Source organism: Lissotriton helveticus, chromosome 4_1, assembly GCF_964261635.1.
Source record: "Lissotriton helveticus chromosome 4_1, aLisHel1.1, whole genome shotgun sequence".
Classification (NCBI taxonomy): domain Eukaryota; kingdom Metazoa; phylum Chordata; class Amphibia; order Caudata; family Salamandridae; genus Lissotriton; species Lissotriton helveticus.
This window is the reverse complement of record NC_136063.1, coordinates 591632576-591659099: the sequence shown is the minus strand read 5'-3', so window position 1 is coordinate 591659099 and position 26524 is coordinate 591632576. Positions and strand designations below refer to the sequence as shown.

General features: G+C 50.1%; 1 protein-coding gene across 3 annotated transcripts in view; it reads right to left on the bottom strand.

Moving 5' to 3' along the window:
* PDE7A (phosphodiesterase 7A) overlaps positions 1 to 26524 on the bottom strand; it is a 1945501-nt gene that overhangs the window by 1511043 nt on the left and 407934 nt on the right. The gene's annotated exons all lie outside the window — the stretch shown is intronic.

Sequence of the window (26524 nt, the reverse complement as noted above, 5' to 3'; positions counted from 1 at the left end):
ACACACTGACTGACAGACACACTGACTGACACACACACTGACTGACACACACACTGACTGACACACACACTGACTGACACACACTGACTGACACACACACTGACTGACACACACTGACAGACACACACACACACACTGACTGACAGACACACACACACACTGACTGACAGACACACACACACACTGACTGACAGACACACACACACACTGACTGACAGACACACACACACACTGACTGACACACACTGACTGACACACACTGACTGACACACACTGACTGACACACACTGACTGACACACACTGACTGACACACACTGACTGACACACACACTGACAGACACACACAGACTGACTGACACACACACACACTGACTGACACACACTGACTGACACACACACTGACTGACAGACACACACACACACTGACTGACAGACACACACACACACTGACTGACAGACACTGACACACTGACTGACACACACTGACTGACTGACACACACACACTGACTGACACACACACTGACAGACACACACACTGACAGACACACACACTGACTGACACACACACTGACTGACACACACACTGACTGACACACACACTGACTGACACACACACTGACTGACACACACACTGACTGACACACACACTGACTGACACACAAACTGACTGACACACACACTGACTGACACACACTGACTGACACACACTGACTGACACACACTGACTGACACACTGACTGACACACACTGACTGACACACACTGACAGACACACACTGACAGACACACACTGACAGACACACACTGACAGACACACACTGACAGACACACACTGACAGACACACACTGACTGACACACACACACTGACAGACTGACACACACACACTGACTGACACACACTGACAGACACACACAGACTGACTGACAGACACACTGACTGACACACACAGACTGACTGACAGACACACTGACTGACACACACAGACTGACACACACTGACAGACACACACACACACTGACTGACACACACACACACTGACTGACACACACACACTGACTGACACACACTGACAGACACACACTGACAGACACACACTGACAGACACACACTGACAGACACACACTGACAGACACACACACACACTGACAGACACACACACACACTGACAGACACACACTGACAGACACACACACACACTGACAGACACACACACTGACTGACACACACACTGACTGACACACACACTGACTGACACACACTGACTGACACACACACTGACTGACACACACACTGACTGACACACACACACACACTGACTGACACACACAGACTGACTGACAGACACACTGACTGACACACACAGACTGACACACACTGACAGACACACACACACACTGACTGACACACACAGACTGACACACACTGACTGACACACACTGACTGACACACACTGACTGACACACTGACTGACACACACACTGACTGACACACACTGACTGACACACACACTGACTGACACACACACACACACTGACTGACAGACACACACACTGACTGACACACACACTGACTGACACACACACTGACTGACACACACACTGACTGACACACACACTGACTGACACACACACTGACTGACACACACACTGACTGACACACACACTGACTGACACACACACTGACTGACACACACACTGACTGACACACACACTGACTGACACACACACTGACTGACACACACTGACTGACACACACTGACTGACACACACACTGACAGACACACACAGACTGACTGACACACACACTGACAGACACACACAGACTGACTGACACACACACTGACAGACACACACACTGACTGACACACACACTGACTGACACACACACTGACAGACACACACTGACACACACTGACTGACACACACTGACTGACACACACTGACTGACACACACTGACTGACACACACTGACTGACACACACTGACTGACACACACTGACTGACACACACTGACTGACACACACTGACTGACACACACACACTGACACACACACACTGACTGACACACACACTGACAGACACACACAGACTGACTGACAGACACACTGACTGACACACACAGACTGACTGACAGACACACTGACTGACACACACAGACTGACTGACAGACACACTGACTGACACACACAGACTGACACACACAGACTGACACACACTGACTGACACACACACACACTGACTGACACACACTGACTGACACACACTGACTGACACACACTGACTGACACACACTGACTGACACACACTGACTGACACACACTGACTGACACACACTGACTGACACACACTGACTGACACACACTGACAGACACACACTGACAGACACACACTGACAGACACACACTAACAGACACACACTGACAGACACACACTGACAGACACACACACACACTGACTGACACACACACACACTGACTGACACACACACACTGACTGACACACACTGACTGACACACACTGACTGACACACACTGACTGACACACACTGACTGACACACTGACTGACACACACTGACTGACACACACTGACTGACACACACTGACTGACACACACTGACTGACACACACTGACTGACACACACACACTGACACACACACACTGACTGACACACACACTGACAGACACACACAGACTGACTGACAGACACACTGACTGACACACACAGACTGACTGACAGACACACTGACTGACACACACAGACTGACTGACAGACACACTGACTGACACACACACACTGACTGACACACACTGACTGACACACACTGACTGACACACACTGACTGACACACACTGACTGACACACACTGACTGACACACACTGACTGACACACACTGACTGACACACACACACTGACACACACACACTGACTGACACACACACTGACAGACACACACAGACTGACTGACAGACACACTGACTGACACACACAGACTGACTGACAGACACACTGACTGACACACACAGACTGACACACACAGACTGACACACACAGACTGACACACACTGACTGACACACACACACACTGACTGACACACACACACTGACTGACACACACTGACTGACACACACTGACTGACACACTGACTGACACACACTGACTGACACACACTGACTGACACACACTGACTGACACACTGACAGACACACACTGACAGACACACACTGACAGACACACACTGACTGACACACACTGACAGACACACACTGACAGACACACACTGACAGACACACACTAACAGACACACACTGACAGACACACACTGACAGACACACACTGACAGACACACACACACACTGACTGACACACACACACACTGACTGACACACACACACTGACTGACACACACTGACAGACACACACTAACAGACACACACTGACAGACACACACTGACAGACACTGACAGACACACACTGACAGACACACACACACACTGACTGACACACACACACACTGACTGACACACACACACTGACTGACACACACTGACAGACACACACTGACAGACACACACACACACTGACTGACACACACACACTGACTGACACACAACGACACACACACACTGACTGACACACACACTGACTGACTGACACACTGACTGACACACACACTGACTGACACACACACTGACTGACACACACACTGACTGACACACACACTGACTGACACACACACTGACTGACACACACTGACTGACACACACTGACTGACACACACTGACTGACACACACTGACTGACACACACTGACTGACACACACTGACTGACACACACTGACTGACACACACTGACTGACACACACACACACTGACTGACACACACACACACTGACTGACACACACACACACTGACTGACACACACACACACTGACTGACACACACACTGACTGACACACACACTGACTGACACACACTGACTGACACACACTGACTGACACACACTGACTGACACACACTGACTGACACACACTGACTGACACACACTGACTGACACACACTGACTGACACACACTGACTGACACACACACACACTGACTGACACACACACACACTGACTGACACACACACTGACTGACACACACACTGACTCACACACACTGACTGACACACACACTGACACACACACTGACTGACACACACACTGACTGACACACACACTGACTGACACACACACTGACTGACACACACACTGACTGACACACACACTGACTGACACACACACTGACTGACACACACACTGACTGACACACACACTGACTGACACACACACACACACACACACTGACTGACACACACACTGACTGACTGACACACACACTGACTGACACACACACTGACTGACACACACACTGACTGACACACACACTGACTGACACACACACTGACTGACACACACACTGACTGACACACACACTGACTGACACACACACTGACTGACACACACACTGACTGACACACACACTGACACACACACACTGACACACACTGACTGACACACACTGACTGACACACACTGACTGACACACACTGACTGACACACACTGACTGACACACACTGACTGACACACACTGACTGACACACACTGACTGACACACACTGACTGACACACACACACTGACACACACACACTGACAGACACACACACACTGACAGACACACACAGACTGACTGACAGACACACTGACTGACACACACTGACTGACACACACTGACTGACACACACTGACTGACACACACTGACTGACACACACTGACTGACACACACACTGACTGACACACACTGACTGACACACACACTGACTGACACACACTGACTGACACACACACTGACTGACACACTGACTGACACACACACACTGACTGACACACACTGACTGACACACACACACACTGACTGACACACACTGACTGACTGACACACACACTGACTGACACACACACACTGACTGACACACACACTGACTGACTGACACACACACTGACTGACTGACACACACACTGACTGACTGACACACACACTGACTGACTGACACACACACTGACTGACTGACACACACACTGACTGACTGACACACACACTGACTGACTGACACACACACTGACTGACACACACTGACTGACACACACTGACTGACACACACTGACTGACACACACTGACTGACACACACTGACTGACACACACTGACTGACACACACTGACTGACACACACTGACTGACACACACTGACTGACACACACTGACTGACACACACACACACTGACTGACACACACACACACTGACTGACACACACACTGACTGACACACACACTGACTGACACACACACTGACTGAGACACACACTGACTGACACACACACTGACTGACACACACACTGACTGACACACACTGACTGACTGACACACACTGACTGACACACACTGACTGACACACACTGACTGACACACACTGACTGACACACACACTGACTGACACACACACTGACTGACACACACACTGACTGACACACACACTGACTGACACACACACTGACTGACACACACACTGACTGACACACACTGACTGACACACACTGACTGACACACACACTGACTGACACACACACTGACTGACACACACACTGACTGACACACACACTGACTGACTGACACACTGACTGACAGACACACTGACAGACACACACAGACTGACTGACAGACACACTGACTGACACACACAGACTGACTGACACACACACACACACACTGACTGACACACACACTGACTGACTGACACACACACTGACTGACACACACACTGACTGACTGACACACACACTGACTGACACACTGACTGACACACTGACTGACTGACACACACACTGACTGACTGACACACACACTGACTGACACACTGACTGACACACTGACTGACGACAGACACAGACTGACAGACACAGCCACACACTGACTGACAGACACACACACTGACTGACAGACACACACACTGACTGACAGACACACACACTGACTGACACACACACACTGACTGACACACACACACTGACTGACACACACACTGACAGACACACACACACACTGACTGACAGACACACACACACACACTGACTGACAGACACACACACACACTGACTGACACACACTGACTGACTGACACACACTGACTGACACACACTGAATGACACACACTGACTGACACACACTGACTGACACACTGACTGACACACACTGACTGACACACACTGACTGACACACTGACTGACACACACACTGACTGACACACACACTGACTGACACACACACTGACTGACACACACACTGACTGACTGACACACTGACTGACTGACACACACTGACTGACACACACACACCCTGACTGACACACACACTGACTGACTGACACACACTGACTGACACACACTGACAGACACACACACACACACTGACAGACACACACACACACACTGACTGACAGACACACACACACACACTGACTGACAGACACACACACACACTGACTGACAGACACACACACACTGACTGACAGACACACACACACACTGACTGACACACACTGACTGACACACACTGACTGACTGACACACTGACTGACTGACACACTGACTGACTGACACACACTGACTGACTGACACACACACTGACTGACACACACACTGACTGACACACACACTGACTGACACACACACTGACTGACACACACACTGACTGACACACACTGACACACACACTGACTGACACACACACTGACTGACACACACTGACTGACACACACACACCCTGACTGACACACACCCTGACTGACACACACACTGACTGACACACACACTGACTGACACACACTGACTGACACACACTGACTGACACACACACTGACAGACACACACACTGACAGACACACACTGACAGACACACTGACAGACACACACTGACAGACACACACACACACACTGACAGACACACACACACACACTGACTGACAGACACACACACACACTGACTGACAGACACACACACACACTGACTGACAGACACACACACACACTGACTGACAGACACACACTGACTGACTGACACACTGACTGACTGACACACTGACTGACTGACACACACACACTGACAGACACACACACACACACTGACTGACAGACACACACACACACACTGACTGACACACTGACTGACTGACACACACACACTGACAGACACACACACACACACTGACTGACAGACACACACACACACTGACTGACAGACACACACACACACACTGACAGACACACACACACACACTGACTGACAGACACACACACACACTGACTGACAGACACACACACACACTGACTGACAGACACACACACTGACTGACAGACACACACTGACTGACACACACTGACTGACTGACACACTGACTGACTGACACACACACACTGACAGACACACACACACACACTGACTGACAGACACACACACACACACTGACTGACAGACACACACACACACACTGACTGACAGACACACACACACACACTGACTGACAGACACACTGACTGACACACACACTGACTGACACACACACTGACTGACACACACACTGACTGACACACACACTGACTGACACACACTGACTGACACACACACTGACTGACACACACACTGACTGACACACACACTGACTGACACACACTGACTGACTGACACACACACACCCTGACTGACACACACCCTGACTGACACACACCCTGACTGACACACACACTGACTGACACACACACTGACTGACACACACACACACACTGACTGACAGACACACACACTGACTGACACACACACACTGACTGACAGACACACACTGACTGACAGACACACTGACTGACAGACACACACACACACTGACAGACACACACACTGACTGACACACACACTGACTGACACACACACTGACTGACACACACTGACTGACTGACACACACACACCCTGACTGACACACACCCTGACTGACACACACCCTGACTGACACACACACTGACTGACACACACACTGACTGACACACACACTGACTGACACACACACACACACTGACTGACAGACACACACACTGACTGACACACACACACACACTGACTGACAGACACACACACTGACTGACACACACACACACACTGACTGACAGACACACACACTGACTGACACACACACACTGACTGACAGACACACACTGACTGACAGACACACTGACTGACAGACACACACACACACTGACAGACACACACACTGACTGACACACACACTGACTGACACACACACTGACTGACACACACACACCCTGACTGACACACACCCTGACTGACACACACCCTGACTGACACACACACTGACTGACAGACACACTGACTGACACACACACACACACTGACTGACAGACACACACACTGACTGACACACACACACTGACTGACAGACACACACTGACTGACAGACACACTGACTGACAGACACACACACACTGACAGACACACACACACACTGACTGACAGACACACACACACACTGACTGACTGACACACACACTGACTGACACACTGACTGACACACACTGACTGACACACACTGACTGACAGACACACACACTGACAGACACACACACTGACTGACAGACACACACACTGACAGACACACATACTGACTGACACACTGACAGACACACACACACTGACTGACAGACACACACACACACTGACTGACTGACACACACACCGACTGACACACTGACTGACTGACACACACTGACAGACACACACACACACACACTGACTGACACACACACTGACTGACACACACACTGACTGACACACACACACTGACTGACACACACACAGACTGACACACACACTGACTGACACACACACTGACTGACACACACACTGACTGACACACACACTGACTGACACACACACTGACTGACACACACACTGACTGACACACACACTGACTGACACACACACTGACTGACACACACACTGACTGACACACACTGACTGACACACACTGACTGACACACACTGACTGACACACACTGACTGACACACACTGACTGACACACACTGACTGACACACACTGACTGACACACACTGACTGACACACACTGACTGACACACACACTGACTGACACACACTGACTGACACACACTGACTGACACACACACTGACAGACACACACACTGACAGACACACACACTGACAGACACACACACTGACAGACACACACTGACAGACACACACTGACAGACACACACACACACACTGACTGACAGACACACACACACACACTGACTGACAGACACACACACACACTGACAGACACACACACACACACACTGACTGACAGACACACACACACACACACTGACTGACAGACACACACTGACTGACACACACACACACTGACTGACACACACACACACTGACACACACACTGACTGACTGACACACACACTGACTGACACACACACTGACTGACACACACTGACTGACACACACACTGACTGACACACACACTGACAGACACACACACACACACTGACTGACAGACACACACACACACTGACTGACAGACACACACACACACTGACTGACAGACACACACACTGACTGACAGACACACACACACACACTGACTGACAGACACACACTGACTGACACACACTGACTGACTGACACACTGACTGACTGACACACACACACTGACAGACACACACACACTGACAGACACACACACACACACTGACTGACAGACACACACACACACTGACAGACACACACACACACACTGACTGACAGACACACACACACACACTGACTGACAGACACACACTGACTGACACACACTGACTGACTGACACACTGACTGACTGACACACACACACTGACAGACACACACACACACACTGACAGACACACACACACACACTGACTGACAGACACACACACACACACTGACTGACAGACACACACACACACTGACTGACACACACTGACAGACACACACACACACACTGACTGACAGACACACACACACACTGACTGACACACTGACAGACACACACACACACACTGACTGACAGACACACACACACACACTGACTGACAGACACACACACACGCTGACTGACAGACACACACTGACTGACACACACTGACTGACTGACACACTGACTGACAGACACACACACACACTGACTGACAGACACACACTGACTGACACACACGCACACTGACTGACACACACACACACTGACACACACACTGACTGACTGACACACACACTGACTGACACACACACTGACTGACACACACTGACTGACACACACACTGACTGACACACACACTGACAGACACACACACACACACTGACTGACACACACACACACACTGACTGACAGACACACACACACACACTGACTGACAGACACACACTGACTGACACACACTGACTGACTGACACACTGACTGACTGACACACACACACTGACAGACACACACACACACACTGACAGACACACACACACACACTGACTGACAGACACACACACACACACTGACTGACAGACACACACACACACTGACTGACACACACTGACAGACACACACACACACACTGACTGACAGACACACACACACACTGACTGACACACTGACAGACACACACACACACACTGACTGACAGACACACACACACACACTGACTGACAGACACACACACACGCTGACTGACAGACACACACTGACTGACACACACTGACTGACTGACACACACTGACTGACACACACTGACTGACACACACTGACTGACACACACTGACTGACACACACTGACTGACACACACTGACTGACACACTGACTGACACACACACTGACTGACACACACACTGACTGACACACACTGACTGACACACACACTGACTGACTGACACACTGACTGACTGACACACACTGACTGACTGACACACACCCTGACTGACACACACACACCCTGACTGACACACACACACACACACTGACTGACACACACACACTGACTGACTGACACACTGACTGACTGACACACACACTGACTGACACACACACTGACTGACTGACACACACACTGACTGACTGACACACACACTGACTGACTGACACACACTGACTGACACACACACTGACTGACACACACACTGACTGACACACACACTGACTGACACACACACACACTGACTGACACACACACTGACTGACACACACACACACTGACTGACACACACACTGACTGACACACACTGACTGACACACACACTGACTGACACACACACTGACTGACACACACACTGACTGACACACACACTGACTGACACACACACTGACTGACACACACACTGACTGACACACACTGACTGACACACACTGACTGACACACTGACTGACACACACTGACTGACACACACACTGACTGACACACACACTGACTGACACACACACTGACTGACACACACTGACTGACACACACTGACTGACACACACTGACAGACACACACACTGACAGACACACACACTGACAGACACACACACTGACAGACACACACTGACAGACACACACTGACAGACACACACTGACAGACACACACACACTGACTGACAGACACACACACACACACTGACTGACAGACACACACACACACTGACAGACACACACACACACACACTGACTGACAGACACACACACACACACACTGACTGACAGACACACACTGACTGACACACACACACACTGACTGACACACACACACACTGACACACACACTGACTGACTGACACACACACTGACTGACACACACACTGACTGACACACACTGACTGACACACACACTGACTGACACACACACTGACAGACACACACACACACACTGACTGACAGACACACACACACACTGACTGACAGACACACACAAACACTGACTGACAGACACACACACTGACTGACAGACACACACACACACACTGACTGACAGACACACACTGACTGACACACACTGACTGACTGACACACTGACTGACTGACACACACACACTGACAGACACACACACACTGACAGACACACACACACACACTGACTGACAGACACACACACACACTGACTGACACACTGACAGACACACACACACACACTGACTGACAGACACACACACACACACACTGACTGACAGACACACACTGACTGACACACACTGACTGACTGACACACTGACTGACTGACACACACACACTGACAGACACACACACACACACTGACAGACACACACACACACACTGACTGACAGACACACACACACACTGACTGACACACACTGACAGACACACACACACACACTGACTGACAGACACACACACACACTGACTGACACACACTGACAGACACACACACACACACTGACTGACAGACACACACACACACACTGACTGACAGACACACACACACACTGACTGACAGACACACACTGACTGACACACACTGACTGACTGACACACACTGACTGACACACACTGACTGACACACACTGACTGACACACACTGACTGACACACACTGACTGACACACTGACTGACACACACACTGACTGACACACACACTGACTGACACACACTGACTGACACACACACTGACTGACTGACACACTGACTGACTGACACACACTGACTGACTGACACACACCCTGACTGACACACACACACCCTGACTGACACACACACACACACACACTGACTGACACACACACACTGACTGACTGACACACTGACTGACTGACACACACACTGACTGACACACACACTGACTGACTGACACACACACTGACTGACTGACACACACACTGACTGACTGACACACACACTGACTGACACACACTGACTGACACACACACTGACTGACACACACACTGACTGACACACACACACACTGACTGACACACACTGACTGACTGACACACTGACTGACACACACTGACTGACACACACACTGACTGACACACTGACTGACACACACACTGACTGACACACTGACTGACACACACTGACTGACTGACACACACACTGACTGACACACACACACACTGACTGACACACACTGACTGACACACACTGACTGACACACACACTGACTGACACACACACTGACTGACACACACACTGACTGACACACACACTGACTGACACACACTGACTGACACACACACTGACTGACACACACACACTGACTGACACACACACACACACTGACTGACAGACACACACACTGACTGACACACACACACTGACTGACACACACACACTGACTGACACACACACACTGACTGACAGACACACACACACACACTGACTGACACACACACTGACTGACTGACACACACACTGACTGACACACTGACTGACACACACTGACTGACACACACTGACTGACAGACACACACACTGACTGACAGACACACACTGACAGACACACATACTGACTGACACACTGACAGACACACACACACTGACTGACAGACACACACACACACTGACTGACTGACACACACACCGACTGACACACTGACTGACTGACACACACTGACAGACACACACACACACACACTGACTGACACACACACTGACTGACACACACACTGACTGACACACACACACAGACTGACACACACACTGACTGACACACACACTGACTGACACACACACTGACTGACACACACACTGACTGACACACACACTGACTGACACACACTGACTGACACACACACTGACTGACACACACACTGACTGACACACACACTGACTGACACACACACTGACTGACACACACACTGACTGACACACACTGACTGACACACACTGACTGACACACACTGACTGACACACACTGACTGACACACACTGACTGACACACACTGACTGACACACACTGACTGACACACACACTGACTGACACACACTGACTGACACACTGACTGACACACACTGACTGACACACACACTGACTGACACACACTGACTGACACACACTGACTGACACACACTGACTGACACACACTGACTGACACACACTGACTGACACACACTGACTGACACACACTGACTGACACACACTGACTGACACACACTGACTGACACACACTGACTGACACACACACTGACTGACACACACACTGACTGACACACACACTGACTGACACACACACTGACTGACACACACACTGACTGACACACACACTGACTGACACACACACTGACTGACACACACACTGACTGACACACACACTGACTGACACACACTGACTGACACACACTGACTGACACACACTGACTGACACACACTGACTGACACACACTGACTGACACACACTGACTGACACACACTGACTGACACACACACTGACTGACACACACACTGACTGACACACACACTGACTGACACACACACTGACTGACACACACACTGACTGACACACACACTGACTGACACACACACTGACTGACACACACACTGACTGACACACACTGACTGACACACACTGACTGACACACACTGACTGACACACACTGACTGACACACTGACTGACACACACTGACTGACACACACTGACTGACACACACTGACTGACACACACTGACTGACACACACTGACTGACACACACTGACTGACACACACACTGACTGACACACACTGACTGACACACACACTGACTGACTGACACACTGACTGACTGACACACACTGACTGACTGACACACACCCTGACTGACACACACACACCCTGACTGACACACACACACACACACACTGACTGACACACACACACTGACTGACTGACACACTGACTGACTGACACACACTGACTGACACACACACTGACTGACACACACTGACTGACACACACTGACTGACACACACTGACTGACACACACACTGACTGACACACACACTGACTGACACACACACTGACTGACACACACACTGACTGACACACACACTGACTGACACACACACTGACTGACACACACTGACTGACACACACACTGACTGACTGACACACTGACTGACAGACACACTGACAGACACACACAGACTGACTGACAGACACACTGACTGACACACACAGACTGACTGACACACACTGACTGACACACACAGACTGACTGACACACACAGACTGACTGACACACACACACTGACACACACTGACTGACACACACACTGACTGACACACACACTGACTGACACACACACTGACTGACACACACTGACAGACACACACTGACAGACACACACTGACAGACACACACTGACAGACACACACACACACACTGACAGACACACACACACACACTGACTGACAGACACACACACACACTGACTGACAGACACACACACACACTGACTGACACACACTGACTGACACACACACTGACTGACACACACAGACTGACTGACACACACAGACTGACTGACACACACACACTGACACACACTGACTGACACACACACTGACTGACACACACACTGACTGACACACACACTTACTGACACACACACTTACTGACACACACTGACAGACACACACTGACTGACACACACTGACAGACACACACTGACAGACACACACTGACAGACACACACTGACAGACACACACACACACACACACTGACTGACAGACACACACACACACTGACTGACAGACACACACACACACTGACTGACAGACACACACACACACTGACTGACAGACACACACACACACTGACTGACAGACACACACACTGACTGACAGACACACACTGACTGACAGACACACTGACTGACTGACACACTGACTGACTGACACACACACACTGACAGACACACACACACACACTGACTGACAGACACACACACACACTGACTGACAGACACACACACACACTGACTGACACACACTGACTGACTGACACACTGACTGACTGACACACACACTGACTGACACACACACTGACTGACACACACACTGACTGACACACACACTGACTGACACACACACTGACTGACACACACACTGACTGACACACACACTGACTGACACACACACTGACTGACACACACACTGACTGACACACACACTGACTGACACACACTGACTGACACACACACTGACTGACACACACACTGACTGACACACACACTGACTGACACACACTGACTGACACACACTGACTGACACACACACTGACTGACACACACACTGACTGACACACACACTGACTGACACACACACTGACTGACACACACACTGACTGACACACACACTGACTGACACACACACTGACTGACACACACACTGACTGACACACACACTGACTGACACACTGACTGACTGACACACTGACTGACACACACTGACTGACACACACTGACTGACACACACTGACTGACACACACTGACTGACACACACACACACTGACTGACACACACTGACTGACACACACACACACTGACTGACACACACTGACTGACACACACACACACTGACTGACACACACTGACTGACACACACACACTGACTGACACACACTGACTGACACACACACACTGACTGACACACACACACTGACTGACTGACACACACACTGACACACACACTGACTGACTGACACACTGACTGACTGACACACACACACTGACAGACACACACACACACACTGACTGACAGACACACACACACACTGACTGACAGACACACACACACACTGACTGACACACACTGACTGACTGACACACTGACTGACTGACACACACACTGACTGACACACACACTGACTGACACACACACTGACTGACACACACACTGACTGACACACACACTGACTGACACACACACTGACTGACACACACACTGACTGACACACACACTGACTGACACACACACTGACTGACACACACACTGACTGACACACACACTGACTGACACACACACTGACTGACACACACACTGACTGACACACACTGACTGACACACACTGACTGACACACACACTGACTGACACACACACTGACTGACACACACACTGACTGACACACACACTGACTGACACACACACTGACTGACACACACACTGACTGACACACACACTGACTGACACACACACTGACTGACACACACACTGACTGACACACTGACTGACTGACACACTGACTGACACACACTGACTGACACACACTGACTGACACACACTGACTGACACACACTGACTGACACACACACACACTGACTGACACACACTGACTGACACACACACACACTGACTGACACACACTGACTGACACACACACACACTGACTGACACACACTGACTGACACACACACACTGACTGACACACACTGACTGACACACACACACTGACTGACACACACACACTGACTGACTGACACACACACTGACACACACACTGACTGACTGACACACACACTGACTGACACACTGACTGACACACACACACTGACTGACACACACACACACTGACTGACTGACACACACACACTGACTGACTGACACACACACTGACACACACACCGACTGACACACACACTGACTGACACACACACTGACTGACACACACACACTGACTGACACACACACACTGACTGACACACACACACTGACTGACACACACACACACTGACACACACACTGACTGACTCACACACACACTGACTGACACACACACTGACTGACACACACACTGACTGACACACACTGACTGACACACACACTGACTGACACACACACTGACTGACACACACTGACTGACACACACTGACTGACACACACTGACTGACACACACTGACTGACACACACTGACTGACACACACTGACTGACTGACACACACTGACTGACTGACACACACTGACTGACTGACACACACTGACTGACTGACACACACTGACTGACACACACTGACTGACTGACACACACACTGACTGACTGACACACACACACTGACTGACACACTGACTGACACACACTGACTGACTGACACACACTGACTGACTGACACACACTGACTGACACACACACACTGACTGACACACACACACTGACACACACACACTGACTGACACACACACACTGACTGACACACACACACTGACTGACACACACACACTGACTGACACACACTGACTGACACACACACACTGACTGACACACACACACTGACTGACACACTGACTGACACACACACACTGACTGACACACACACTGACTGACACACACTGACTGACTGACACACACTGACTGACACACACACACACTGACTGACACACACACACTGACTGACACACACACACTGACTGACACACACACACTGACTGACACACACACACTGACTGACACACACACTGACTGACACACACACTGACTGACACACAGACTGACTGACACACACACTGACTGACACACAGACTGACTGACACACAGACTGACTGACACACAGACTGACTGACACACTGACTGACACACTGACTGACACACTGACTGACACACTGACTGACTGACACACACACTGACTGACTGACACACACACTGACTGACTGACACACACACTGACTGACTGACACACACACTGACTGACACACACACTGACTGACACACACTGACTGACACACACTGACTGACACACACACTGACTGACACACACACTGACTGACACACACACTGACTGACACACACTGACTGACACACACACTGACTGACACACACTGACTGACACACACACTGACTGACACACACACTGACTGACACACACACTGACTGACACACACACACTGACTGACACACACTGACTGACACACACTGACTGACACACACTGACTGACACACACTGACTGACACACTGACTGACACACACTGACTGACACACACTGACTGACACACACACACACTGACTGACACACACACACACTGACTGACACACACTGACTGACACACACACACTGACTGACACACACTGACTGACACACACACACTGACTGACACACACACACTGACTGACACACACACACTGACTGACACACACACACTGACTGACTGACACACACACTGACACACACACTGACTGACTGACACACACACTGACTGACACACTGACTGACACACACACACTGACTGACACACACACACACTGACTGACTGACACACACACTGACTGACTGACACACACACTGACACACACACTGACTGACACACACACTGACTGACACACACACTGACTGACACACTGACTGACACACACTGACTGACACACACACACTGACTGACACACACACACTGACTGACACACACACACACTGACTGACACACACACACACTGACTGACTGACACACACACTGACTGACACACACACTGACTGACACACACTGACTGACACACACACTGACTGACACACACACTGACTGACACACACTGACTGACACACACTGACTGACACACACTGACTGACACACACTGACTGACACACACTGACTGACACACACTGACTGACTGACACACACTGACTGACACACACACTGACTGACTGACACACACACTGACTGACTGACACACACACACTGACTGACACACACTGACTGACACACACACTGACTGACACACACACTGACACACACTGACTGACACACACTGACTGACACACACTGACTGACACACACTGACTGACACACACTGACTGACACACACTGACTGACACACACTGACTGACTGACACACACTGACTGACTGACACACACTGACTGACACACACACTGACTGACTGACACACACACACTGACTGACTGACACACACACACTGACTGACACACACTGACTGACACACACTGACTGACTGACACACACTGACTGACACACACACACTGACTGACACACACACACTGACTGACACACACACACTGACTGACACACACACACTGACTGACACACACACACTGACTGACACACACACACTGACTGACACACACACACTGACTGACACACACTGACTGACACACACACACTGACTGACACACACACACTGACTGACACACTGACTGACACACACACTGACTGACACACACTGACTGACTGACACACACACTGACTGACACACACACACTGACTGACACACACACACTGACTGACACACACACACTGACTGACACACACACACTGACTGACACACACACACTGACTGACACACAGACTGACTGACACACACACTGACTGACACACAGACTGACTGACACACAGACTGACTGACACACAGACTGACTGACACACTGACTGACACACTGACTGACACACTGACTGACACACTGACTGACTGACACACACACTGACTGACTGACACACACACTGACTGACACACACACTGACTGACACACACTGACTGACACACACACTGACTGACACACACACTGACTGACACACACACTGACTGACACACACACTGACTGACACACACTGACTGACACACACACTGACTGACACACACACTGACACACACACTGACTGACACACACACTGACTGACACACACACTGACTGACACACACACTGACTGACACACACTGACTGACACACACTGACTGACACACACTGACTGACACACACTGACTGACACACACTGACTGACACACACTGACTGACACACACTGACTGACACACACTGACTGACACACACACACACTGACTGACACACACACACACTGACTGACACACACTGACTGACACACACTGACTGACTGACACACACACTGACTGACTGACACACACACTGACTGACTGACACACACACTGACTGACTGACACACACACTGACTGACTGACACACACACTGACTGACTGACACACACACTGACTGACTGACACACACACTGACTGACTGACACACACACTGACTGACTGACACACACACTGACTGACACACACACACTGACTGACACACACACACTGACTGACACACACACACTGACTGACACACACACACTGACTGACACACACACACTGACTGACACACACACACTGACTGACACACACACACTGACTGACACACACACTGACTGACACACAGACTGACTGACACACAGACTGACTGACACACAGACTGACTGACACACTGACTGACAGACACACTGACACACACACTGACTGACACACACACTGACTGACAGACACACTGACTGACACACACACTGACTGACACACACACTGACTGACACACACACTGACTGACACACACTGACTGACACACACTGACTGACACACACTGACTGACACACACTGACTGACACACACTGACTGACTGACACACACTGACTGACACACACACACTGACTGACACACACACACTGACTGACACACACACACTGACTGACACACACACACTGACTGACACACACACACTGACTGACACACACACACTGACTGACACACACACACTGACTGACACACACTGACTGACACACACACACTGACTGACACACACACACTGACTGACACACTGACTGACACACACACTGACTGACACACACTGACTGACTGACACACACTGACTGACACACACACACTGACTGACACACACACACTGACTGACACACACACACTGACTGACACACACACACTGACTGACACACACACACTGACTGACACACACACTGACTGACACACACACTGACTGACACACAGACTGACTGACACACACACTGACTGACACACAGACTGACTGACACACAGACTGACTGACACACAGACTGACTGACACACTGACTGACACACTGACTGACACACTGACTGACACACTGACTGACTGACACACACACTGACTGACTGACACACACACTGACTGACTGACACACACACTGACTGACTGACACACACACTGACTGACACACACACTGACTGACACACACTGACTGACACACACTGACTGACACACACACTGACTGACACACACACTGACTGACACACACACTGACTGACACACACTGACTGACACACACACTGACTGACACACACTGACTGACACACACACTGACTGACACACACACTGACTGACACACACACTGACTGACACACACACTGACTGACACACACTGACTGACACACACTGACTGACACACACTGACTGACACACACTGACTGACACACACTGACTGACACACACTGACTGACACACACACACACTGACTGACACACACACACACTGACTGACACACACTGACTGACTGACACACACTGACTGACTGACACACACACTGACTGACTGACACACACACTGACTGACTGACACACACACTGACTGACTGACACACACACTGACTGACTGACACACACACTGACTGACTGACACACACACTGACTGACTGACACACACACTGACTGACTGACACACACACTGACTGACTGACACACACTGACTGACACACACACACTGACTGACACACACACACTGACTGACACACACACACTGACTGACACACACACACTGACTGACACACACACACTGACTGACACACACACACTGACTGACACACACACACTGACTGACACACACACTGACTGACACACAGACTGACTGACACACAGACTGACTGACACACAGACTGACTGACACACTGACTGACAGACACACTGACACACACACTGACTGACACACACACTGACTGACAGACACACTGACAGACACACTGACAGACACACACTGACTGACTGACACACACTGACTGACACACACACAGACTGACTGACACACACACTGACTGACTGACATACACTGACTGACACACACTGACTGACACACTGACTGACACACACTGACTGACACACACTGACTGACACACACTGACTGACACACACTGACTGACACACACTGACTGACACACACTGACTGACACACACACTGACTGACACACACACTGACTGACACACACTGACTGACACACACACTGACTGACACACACACTGACTGACACACACTGACTGACACACACACTGACTGACACACACACTGACTGACACACACACTGACTGACACACACACTGACTGACACACACACTCAGACTGACAGACACACTCAGACTGACAGACACACACAGACTGACAGACACACACAGACTGACTGACACACACACACTGACTGACACACACACTGACTGACTGACACACACACTGACTGACTGACACACACACTGACTGACTGACACACACTGACTGACTGACACACACACTGACTGACTGACACACACTGACACACACACTGACTGACACACACTGACTGACACACACTGACTGACACACACTGACTGACACACACTGACTGACACACACTGACTGACACACACTGACTGACACACACTGACTGACACACACTGACTGACACACACTGACTGACACACACACACACTGACTGACACACACTGACTGACACACACACACACACTGACTGACACACACACACACTGACTGACACACACACACTGACTGACACACACACACTGACTGACACACACACACACACTGACTGACTGACACACACACTGACACACACACTGACTGACTGACACACACACTGACTGACACACACTGACAGACACACACTGACAGACACACACTGACTGACACACACACTGACTGACACACACACTGACTGACTGACACACACACTGACTGACTGACACACACACTGACTGACTGACACACACACTGACTGACTGACACACACACTGACTGACTGACACACACACTGACTGACACACACACTGACTGACACACACACTGACTGACACACACACTGACTGACACACACACTGACTGACACACACACTGACTGACACACACACTGACTGACACACACACTGACTGACACACACACACTGACTGACACACACACTGACTGACACACACACTGACTGACACACACACTGACTGACACACACACTGACTGACACACACACTGACTGACACACACACTGACTGACACACACACTGACTGACACACACACTGACAGACACACACACTGACAGACACACACACTGACAGACACACACACTGACAGACACACACACTGACAGACACACACTGACAGACACACACTGACAGACACACACTGACAGACACACACTGACAGACACACACTGACAGACACACACTGACAGACACACACTGACAGACACACACTGACAGACACACACTGACAGACACACACTGACAGACACACACTGACAGACACACACTGACAGACACACACTGACAGACACACACTGACAGACACACACTGACTGACACACACACTGACTGACACACACACTGACTGACACACACACTGACTGACACACACACTGACTGACACACACACTGACTGACACTGACTGACACACACACTGACTGACACACACTGACTGACACACACTGACTGACACACACTGACTGACACACACTGACTGACACACACTGACTGACACACACTGACTGACACACACTGACTGACACACACTGACTGACACACACACACACACTGACTGACACACACACACACTGACTGACACACACACACTGACTGACACACACACACTGACTGACACACACCCACTGACTGACACACACACACTGACTGACACACACTGACTGACTGACACACACACTGACTGACACACACACACTGACTGACACACACACTGACTGACACACACACTGACTGACACACACACACTGACTGACACACACACTGACAGACACACACAGACTGACTGACACACACACACTGACTGACACACACACTGACTGACTGACACACACACTGACTGACTGACACACACACTGACTGACTGACACACACTGACTGACTGACACACACACTGACTGACTGACACACACTGACACACACACTGACTGACACACACTGACTGACACACACTGACTGACACACTGACTGACACACACTGACTGACACACACTGACTGACACACACTGACTGACACACACTGACTGACACACACTGACTGACACACACTGACTGACACACTGACTGACACACACACACACTGACTGACACACACTGACTGACACACACACACACACTGACTGACACACACACACACTGACTGACACACACACACTGACTGACACACACACACTGACTGACACACACACACACACTGACTGACTGACACACACACTGACACACACACTGACTGACTGACACACACACTGACTGACACACACTGACAGACACACACTGACAGACACACACTGACTGACACACACACTGACTGACACACACACTGACTGACTGACACACACACTGACTGACTGACACACACACTGACTGACTGACACACACACTGACTGACTGACACACACACTGACTGACTGACACACACACTGACTGACACACACACTGACTGACACACACACTGACTGACACACACACTGACTGACACACACACTGACTGACACACACACTGACTGACACACACACTGACTGACACACACACTGACTGACACACACACACTGACTGACACACACACTGACTGACACACACACTGACTGACACACACACTGACTGACACACACACTGACTGACACACACACTGACTGACACACACACTGACTGACACACACACTGACTGACACACACACTGACAGACACACACACTGACAGACACACACACTGACAGACACACACTGACAGACACACACTGACAGACACACACTGACAGACACACACTGACAGACACACACTGACAGACACACACTGACAGACACACACTGACAGACACACACTGACAGACACACACTGACAGACACACACTGACAGACACACACTGACAGACACACACTGACTGACACACACACTGACTGACACACACACTGACTGACACACACACTGACTGACACACACACTGACTGACACACACACTGACTGACACACACACTGACTGACACACACACTGACTGACACACACTGACTGACACACACACTGACTGACACACACTGACTGACACACACTGACTGACACACACTGACTGACACACACTGACTGACACACACTGACTGACACACACTGACTGACACACACACACACACTGACTGACACACACACACACTGACTGACACACACACACACTGACTGACACACACCCACTGACTGACACACACCCACTGACTGACACACACACACTGACTGACACACACTGACTGACTGACACACACACTGACTGACACACACACACTGACTGACACACACACACTGACTGACACACACACTGACTGACACACACACACTGACTGACACACACTGACTGACACACTGACTGACACACACTGACTGACACACA